Raw genomic sequence first — 9997 nt, forward strand, 5'->3', positions numbered from 1 at the left:
AAAAACCATGAATTAATGCTTTGACAAGTCTGTGGTTTGTACTCGTTTCACTTTTGTCTAGTTTCTGAACAGATCTGAGGAGCTGTGAGCGCTGAGACTCCGTTTACACGAGAGCTACTGCTAACGCTACTGCTACTGACCATTCTACAGATGTTAGTACACCATCTACAGCTCGACCGTGCTACCGATGTTCGTGAACAATCTACAGCTCCTCTACCACAACCACCAGCAACAAGTGGACATGGAGAATTACATGAACTAGTACATGTTGCTAAATCCACCGCGGGGCATAAACAGAAGGGCAACCATGCTCCGGGTCTTCTTCACTGTTTTTGGTATATTTTGTGGCGGCAGCAGCGCCACTTACAGGCCTGGCATATGTACTACAGCGGGTCGCGCGGTCTCGTCTGAACAGACACGTTAAATTAAACAAATGCGTGTGAACGGAAGACTTTTTAGAACACGCGTACTGTGCATAAACGCAAACGTTCCCGTGTAGAGGCAGGTCTGTCAATGTATTGAACGGTTGTATTTTGGATAAAAGTATTATTACTTTGAGTATTGATTAGCCTTGAATGCAGTGACAAGTTGTATGTGAGTTCCTGTTAGAATATTTTTTCGCCGGTCAACATGTCCGTTAAAGTTTAAATCTTCCAGACAAAATGAGTGCCGGTCAAAAGTCTTCTTTGTTATTTATTGAGCTTTAAAACAAATTGAAATGATTCGATATTAAACAAACTAATTATAGTAGATTAACTACATTATTCAAAAGTGAACAGAAATGTACAATAACACGGGAATAATAAATGGAGCGCTCTCCCTCTTCTGACAGCCCGCCAGTATCAGCAGCTCGAGGATCAGTAATGAGTGACCCGACAGTAAAACTAAACATATATATTACTATTTTAGGTAGTTTGAGAGGTCATTAAAATAGCTACGTATAATATTGTAACCTGAAGTGTGTGTTTTGTTCCGCTCACCGCTGCAGGTGATCATACAGAGCTGCGTGTCGACTCGTCAGCAGCAGCTGATCTCTCTCTCCCATCAGAGTAGACTTCACTCGCGTTTATGTCCATATCGCTCAGATCCAGCTAGTTCTAGATAATGATAGACTACCTGCTTATTAAAATACCTAAACAATCAGCGTCGCTATGCAACCGGGTGAGGCCGCAAAGTATAGCGTAGCATTATGCATTTGTTTACATGCCCACCGGAACCCCGAGGCATTACCAACAGATCAACGCACAATCAACCCATACAGGACATCTCTTTCTCCACATTAAGTGTTAGACATTAGAGTTGACTATTAATTATTTTTTAAATAACATTTTACATGATAAAAATGGCTCTGAATGTATATTGTTGTGTTCATATTTAAGCAATAGATTGCAAGACAGTAAGTTCTGTCATTTACATAATTCATTTCTAATGTACTTTCTATATATTTCACAGGTTACCAAGGGAAATTGAGTCATTCAGCAATTTCGTCTTCGACAGCTAATGCAGAGTAAGTTCATCAACTCAGTACTGTTAGAAGTTTAAGTTGACATATAAATGTTTTTGTAACATGGTTTAGTTTCAAGAGGTTTAAAGATTGAATTCATTTGTGTTTTTTTCAGATTCCACTAGATGGGTGAGCAAAACATGTAGCTTTGAATCTAACAAAAGGACAGGATTGTTAAAGCACTACAGGCTAAAACATGTAAATGGTGGACGCTGCAACTCAGTCCCTTGTCTTTATACAGATTGCCCTTGTTCGTTTAAACATTTAATGTTTTTATCACCTTGTTGTTTCAGATCAAAGAGGAGTTCCAAAGGATTACAACAATTCATCTCGAGCCAACCTTTTTGACCAAACTGGACTTTTACACCCCAAAACGGCAGGAGATCTTTGGGACAAAAGGCGGAGTTGCAGGCACAAAAATAAGACCCCTGCTGGATTCACTCAGTCAGGTAAAGTGTAAAATTCATACAATTGCAATCGATCAATGTATGTTGGGCTCTTATTCACTGAGAAAAGATAATAATAATAATAATGTAATGATCTGGCCGGCCTGACCAAGACCCAAAGCCAGCAGGGCATCTACCCAACTGACCCTGGGTTTCATTTGGCACATCATAGGATGTTTTAAGTTAAATGTGTATCAACTCATTTGTATGCACAACTTGATCCTGCTTTGCATCCTTGCACCTAGTTGGTGCCTTATTTTGTAGCAGGTTCAATTGACCATTACGCAACATCTTTTGCTTTCTCTCTACAATAATGTACTTGTCTGTTTTAACAGCTACATGTAGACGATAGACGAGATGCCATCATCCGCTGCTTGATGGAGTTCCTTGGAGAGTCTCCAGAGGAACTCATCAAAGACTACCAGGTAAATGTTCTGATGATTGTTGTACATGGATATCTCTACAAGTTAGTGACTCATGCCAGTATGTGGAAAAGGCATGTCCTTTTAATTAAGTTAACATTTAGATGAAATAAATTGGTATTTAATATATTTAAAATAAAAGCAAACATTTTACTTTATTCCATTCATTCTTTTTTTCATTCTTTCTCTAATGATCTTTTTTTACATTCTGATTCATAATTTGGTTTTCAGTAGAATTGAAGATGTGAGCCTTTAAACCCCCGATCCCACCTCATTTTCGCTAAACTGAATCCAGTACTATACTAGCTTTTACTTCCTGCTTGGAACAGAGCAGCTTTTTTAAACCAAGAAATAAAAGTGACTACAAATTCCCTACATAACTTACCCCGTCTTTATCTACAAAAGGAAAGGAACTATAACATCGTTGGTTAAATACTAGGGCTGAACGATAATAAAAAAAAAATGTAATTGCAATTATTTTAACTGATATTGCAATTGCGATATCAGGATATTATCATCATTATTCTCATTTTCATTGAAACATTTTTAAATGATCATGGTGTGATTTTTGCGAGGATTTGTAGCAAACAAAAAGGTTTTCTTTACATTTTTCCTTTTACAAATATCGCACCTGCTGCGATTTGAAAATTGTTGTAGGCAATATTGCAGTTTCGATAACATTTTGATTGGTAGTTCAGCCCTATTAAATGGCCACTTTAACCTAATGAATGACCTTTTGCATATTCAGTCACTTCAAATAAAACATGTACAGTATAGTGTATCTCATCACCGATTCACATGTTTTGACAGGATGTGAGCAAAGAATTCGTCAGAGAGGACTATGCTGAGCACGTCATGAAAATAGTTGTCCTCCGTGGAAGTGCAGCACACGAAGGCCCTGCCGATGTGTCCATCATCATCGAGGGAAGTGAGGTTCTTGATGACTGCAGATGTGTGTGTCAAAGGCTTGCCTTCTGCTCACAGGCTTCATATATGCAATGAACTTAAGTTATCCACCGAAGATGAAATACACTTTTGAAGTATTTCAAAAGCTCTTTCTTGAGCTAAATGTCCTGAAGATGTCTCCAAAAGTCCATGCATTGTGCAACAAACTTGTAGCCTAAGTGTATACAAAGGTGTTTCTTCAACTTGCAGTTCAGAGGAAATACTTGGTAGTTATGGTGTCTAGCAACAGTGACCTTTTTCATATGTTTTGCCTGAGCCCACTTTGTACAACTACATGTTTTGTATATTGTTAAGATAATGTTTCAAAACCTTGTTGAGGGGGTTCTTGACACAGCACTTTTTTAGTTTCCCCTGGAAACAGTTTCATTTGTTGTGCTTTGAGTATTTGCAGCTCAATGCTGCACATGTCAAATTGGTGAAGATGTTTTCTTCATTTGATTGTGTTTTGTATGTTTTCTTGTGTGCGTTGAATTCTCAGGGCCACTGTACAACTAGATATTGTGTAATTATTCTCTATAACACTAAAAGCAAGGGATGTCAGGGATGAGTGATTGCACTTAGTTTTCTTGCAAAGTCATGTGCTGAATATGATATGAATGTGATTTTTTGTTTTTTTAGCTCAGAATTCTACCAGTGTTTCAAAACATAAAGTTGCTGTTTTAAAGAGTACATTGTTTCATGTTTTTTATGCCCATATTTAACAGGGTATTGCTGTTAAAGGTAGAATACATATTATGTAAATATTACTTATATATTTAAGTAAAAAATACTATGCAATAGTGAGTACAATTAAATAGAAGAAGAAATGTTATGTAAATATTACTTGTATATTTAAGTAAAAAATACTATGCAATAGTGAGTACAATTAAATAGAAGAAGAAATGTTATGTAAATATTACTTGTATATTTAAGTAAAAAATACTATGCAATAGTGAGTACAATTAAATAGAAGAAGAAATATTATGTAAATATTACTTGTATATTTAAGTAAAAAATACTATGCAATAGTGAGTACAATTAAATAGAAGAAGAAATATTATGTAAATATTACTTGTATATTTAAGTAAAAAATACTATGCAATAGTGAGTACACTCAAATAAGAAAAACAGAATGCACAGTAAAGTTTACTTGTGTACCTGTAGTTAGAAACACTTCTGAACTGTAAGTAGAATTTACTTGAAATGTAGGTTGTTAAATTTACTTAGAATTTCTGCGTGGAATATTGTTACCGAGGTTTTTCTAAGTAAATGTCACTCCACTTTTTTTTCAGTGTAGTAGTAGAACCAGTATTTGTAGTAGTTGAAAGATGTTTATTGTATTTGCCCCTGGATGTATTTGTTCATGCCTCATATACATGACTTATCCACATGAAGTGTAATTGTATTACTCATGTCTAATCTTGTTAATAAGCATTTAATCTGCTTTTCTCAGCATAAATACTGTAAAATGTTTTATAACTTAAACCTTTATGACGACACAAAGACGTTGACTCATTGATGAACTTGAAGAAATACACACACTTATATAGTCTCTGATTGAACACTACACTAACATCTTTCCTTTTCTGTTTTCCAGTCTCTTATCAACTACACTGAACAAAAATATAAACGCAACACTTTTGTTTTTGCTCCCATTTTTCATGAGATGAACTCAAAGATCTAAAACATTTTCTATATACACAAAATAACCATTTCTCTCAAATATTGTTCACAAATCTGAAAAAACCTGTGATGGTGAGCACTTCTCCTTTGCCGAGATAATCCATCCCACCTCACAGCTGTGGCATATCAAGATGCTGATTAGACAGCATGATTATTGCACAGGTGTGCCTTAGGGTGGCCACAATAAAAGGCCACTCTGAAACGTGCAGTTTTGCTTTATTGGGGGGGTCCGAAAAAAAAGCGTTGCGGGCGCGTTGCGGCGTCCGCAAGGATCGCGGCCACTCTAGTCAATGGGTGCTATTCCACCAGACGCGCCGCGTTACGGCTCAGAAGCGTCCCAGAAGCGTCTCGCCGCTGGGCTCCGCTCGAAATAGGATTGAAGTCTATTTTTCGACGCGACGCAGCCGTAAATTAATGTCGGGCAGGAAGTGGAACGGTGACAGCATCCGGCCCACCCCCCAAATAAACTAATTTGCAGACCCCCCTTCACATCACTACATCATCTCCACAACGACACGCACAATGGACGACGAAGTGTTTATATTGGAAGTGGAAAAACACTTGATTTTATATGACACAATGAATCTTTTTTACAAGGACAACACCAGCATTCTCCTTCGGTTTACAGGCACTGTGTGTACATTATATAGAATAATTATGATGATGAATGCATTTTTTTTAACTGGACTATTACAATTATTATTAATTATGTCTGTAGTATACAACACAACAAAATAGGAAATAACAACAATAAACACGATTTAAATAGACACAAAAATAAACCATTTAACTACGTAGTCTACTAATGTCCAGGAAATATTCCCAAATCAACAAGAACTGCGAGCCGGCATGCACGACGCTCCGCTTCCGTAATGCTTCTGAAACGCTTGTGAAACGTGCCCGGTAGGGTATGACGCCAGAGGAGGCCGGACCAAAACCGCGGGGCAGCAGACGGACCCGGTGGGAACTAGGGGTTAACCCTAACAGGCCACAATCAACAACCTGATTAACTCTATGCGAAGGAGATGTGTTGCACTGCGTGAGGCAAATGGTGGTCACACCAGATACTGCCTGGTTTTCGGACCCCCCCAGACCCCCCCAATAAAGCAAAACTGCACGTTTCAGAGTGGCCTTTTATTGTGGCCAGCCTAAGGCACACCTGTGCAATAATCATGCTGTCTAATCAGCATCTTGATATGCCACACCTGTGAGGTGGGATGGATTATCTCGGCAAAGGAGAAGTGCTCACTATCACAGATTTTTTCAGATTTGTGAACAATATTTGAGAGAAATGGTTATTTTGTGTATATAGAAAATGTTTTAGATCTTTGAGTTCATCTCATGAAAAATGGGAGCAAAAACAAAAGTGTTGCGTTTATATTTTTGTTCAGTGTATTTTCTCCCTTTCCATCACACTCTCCTCTTCGGGTTTCCTCTGTTTTCCTCCGCCTGTTTATCTCAAACATCCACAGGTGTCCTGATGGGGAACGAGAGGAAAACAAAGCGATGCAGAGATGCTGGAGAGTAAAAATGACCAACAAACCTTAGTCTGGGTCCACAACGCAGAAATAGCCCATAAAAGTAATAATAAATAGTAATTGTTATACATTAAAATGACTTCTCTTAATCTCTTTTTAATTTGCTTATATTATTTTGTATTTTCAACGTATTCCTGGGAATTAACCTCCTCTATGGGGGTCCGGGGGCATGGTCCCCCGGGAGGATTTTTTTTTTAAATGTTGAAGTTAAAAGCATCAATCTGGTGCACTTTGAGAGCAACATTAGGAGATCTATGGATACATCTCTCAACACCCAGAACATACAGAACTGTAAGCAGATTTTACAAATCACTCTACTTTCAAACTGTATTCTTGTTTATTAATAACAACTTTTCTTTACTGTCATATAGTATTTTATACCTATTTTTCCTTACCTTTATTCTCTTATTTTTTTTATAACTATAATGATCATATAAAGATGTGCCTTTACCTCACTGGTTGGAGAAAAAACTTCTTATATTCGTTAGCATAGCTAGCTAACCAGATGCTAATAACCACAAAGTTATTGACTGTATGCTCAGTATGACAGATGAACAGATCGCCACTGGGCTTACAAATAAAGACACGCAAATACTGCGGCATGTGTACGGCTCCTTATGGGTACAGCTTGGAAGTGCTGGAGCGGCGTTCCGGTGCTCTCCGGCAGAACTGCACCCCTGTCAGACGAGACATATACCACGTGATGACACGTTAGGCTCGTGTTGTGTTCAAGGACCCTGACCTTGTCCAGGAAAAACAGATACTCTCTTGTTTAATTCTTTTACGGTCTAGATTTCTTTAATTTTTTGCGTGTGTTTATAAATTACCTCTAGGGCCGTATCAAATGGTCTTGCACGGGGGCCGGAGGTTCCCCACCCCTGCTGTACAGCATAAATCCTTAGTTTGACCTCCAGTATCAGACTCAAGTATTCCTGTGAAACCACTCACTGCCCTCTAAATTCATATCATATACATATGTATCTGTATCTCCTGTTGTACATTTGAAAAGGATGTATACCAAAAGACACAAGATTCCTGACAACTTATCCTTATTTGGTGAGACTCTTAGGCTGCGGCCCCACGAGGACGAATTCGGTCGTTTGCGTTACTGTTTAGTGTCATATAGACCGTTCGGCCACACGAGGACGACCGAATATGGAACTAAACGACTGAGGAAACGACAACGGGTCCCAAGGTGGATAGAAATGCATACGCCACTCTCTGGGGGGTCAAACAGCTCCGTGTGTGCGCCCTATACGGACATTTTCAGATTACTGATAGTGATTGCGCAATAGCCCCGCCTCTCCCCACCTCTTCTGCTCACCTCCGCTTACCCCGCGCCAGTGCTGAAGTGTTTCGCCACCAACAACAACAACAATGGCGGATCGCAGAGTTGCTATCGTGCTCCGGACGCTATTGACCATGCTACAGTTGTTTGTGCAACATCTACAGCAATAATGATGAGGCAATAGCCCCGCCTCTCCCCACCTCTGCTGCTCACCCCCACGTCAAAGTAAACTGCACCCTGAATTCAGATTATTTATCTTTCTCTCGCGAGTGAAGTCTAATCTGACAGGACGGAGACATGCAGCTCTGCTCACCTGCAGCTCCTCCCTCTGCAGCAAAACACACACTTCAAGTCAGATCATCACCCTTAGCTATTTTAATTACCTCTCAAACTCCCTAAACTAGTTATAAATATATTTATTTTTACAGTCGGCCGGGTCACTGATTACTGGATGAGCTGCTGCATGAGACAGACACTGGCGCTGTCCGAAGAGAGGGAGGAAAAAGAGAGGCTCCGTGTATTTTATCATTATATTATATAGAGTCGTTATTCATTTGTTTTAAAGCTCAATAAATAACAAAGAAGACCTTTGACCGGCACTTTTATTTGTCCGGAAGATTTCAACTTTAATACACGCTGACTGGCGAAAAACTCTGCCCGGTTCCCTCGGCCCCCACCGCGGAGAATAAACAGAAGGGCAACCATGACAACCATGCTTCTTCGCTGCTTTTGTGGAGGAAGTTACAGCGCCACGTAGAGGCTCCTGCATATGTACTGCAGCTTCTCCAGCGGTTGGAGCTAAACGGAGCGGTCTCGTGTGGGCAGACACTATCCGGATAATTATTGCATGTGGACGGAAGCCGTTTGCGATTGCGTTTGCGTTAATCCTATGCGTTTAGCCGTTTTCGTCCTCGTGGGGCCGCAGCCTTAACCTTTGTCCCACACTGAGACAGAAGCATGGCTCCTCTCACTGGTCCTCTCCAGGTCCTCTCTGGTACTGACAAACACTTCAATTGATTAGAAAAATTAGGAGATTATGCCAGAAAATTCAAAGTCTAGGTCGGATTTAATGTGATACTTCAAAACAACATCAAGGCAGTAAGACACCAGAAGACAGACAGACAGCAGAAGCAAACACACCTGATTTACAGTATATGTATCATACACATATTAGATAATCAGATGCAGGCTGTTCTTGATTATTTAATGTAGGCTATCCGTTAATATAATGAGCTTCACATTAAGACGTTTGTGTATACTATTGTCTAGAAAATGTGAAAATGATGCTGTTTACTGGTAAAAATTAATCCTCAACACTTCCACTAGATGGCCACAGAGGACCTGCACAGCTTTAGGTGTAAACTGAGTGTGTTTCCTGAGATCTATAACGGTTAATATATCACATTTAATACTTTTTTCAAATCAGAGGCTCGACGAGGGATTTGATATAATTTTAGTTCAGTCAGTTTAAGCAAAAAAATAATGCATACATTTTTTATTTGCACACACACACACACACACACACACACACACACACACACACACACACACACACACACACACACACACACACACACACACACACACACACACACTCACAAACTCACGCACACACACGTATACACGCATATATACACGTACTGTACACGCACGCACGCGCACATACACACACAAGCAATTGGGATTGCATTAATCAGCACTTCTATGCACGTCACTTGCCATTACAGATCTCTTAGGATATCATTACTGTTCTGCCTGCTTTAATTTGGCTGTATTTAGACTGCGGTCGTTTTCCATTAATGGGGGAACAAATATCTGGTATGACATTTTTTTATTCAAAAATATATATATTTGACTGTATGCCTACTCAAGATGTAATCTCAAGATAAGGAATTTAGATAAAATAAATTGATAATACATTTTGTTAAAGTATACATGAGAGCACACTTTCTTTCTTTTTTACTTTTTGAGTATCTAAAACTTTAATAGTTTTAATATATTTTTAACTCACATAAAACTTCCTTTAGCCTATGGAGGTCAAATGTACGGCCACGTCAAAGTAGAAGTGTACTATACATTCATAGTTATTTGTTTCTTGTTCAAAATATGTTTAAACCTTCACAGTTTTTATATTATGATAACTTGTAAACAACATATAATAGAGTCGAAAA

Source organism: Pseudochaenichthys georgianus, chromosome 4 (assembly GCF_902827115.2).
Source record: "Pseudochaenichthys georgianus chromosome 4, fPseGeo1.2, whole genome shotgun sequence".
In the NCBI taxonomy this organism is placed as follows: Eukaryota; Metazoa; Chordata; class Actinopteri; order Perciformes; family Channichthyidae; genus Pseudochaenichthys; species Pseudochaenichthys georgianus.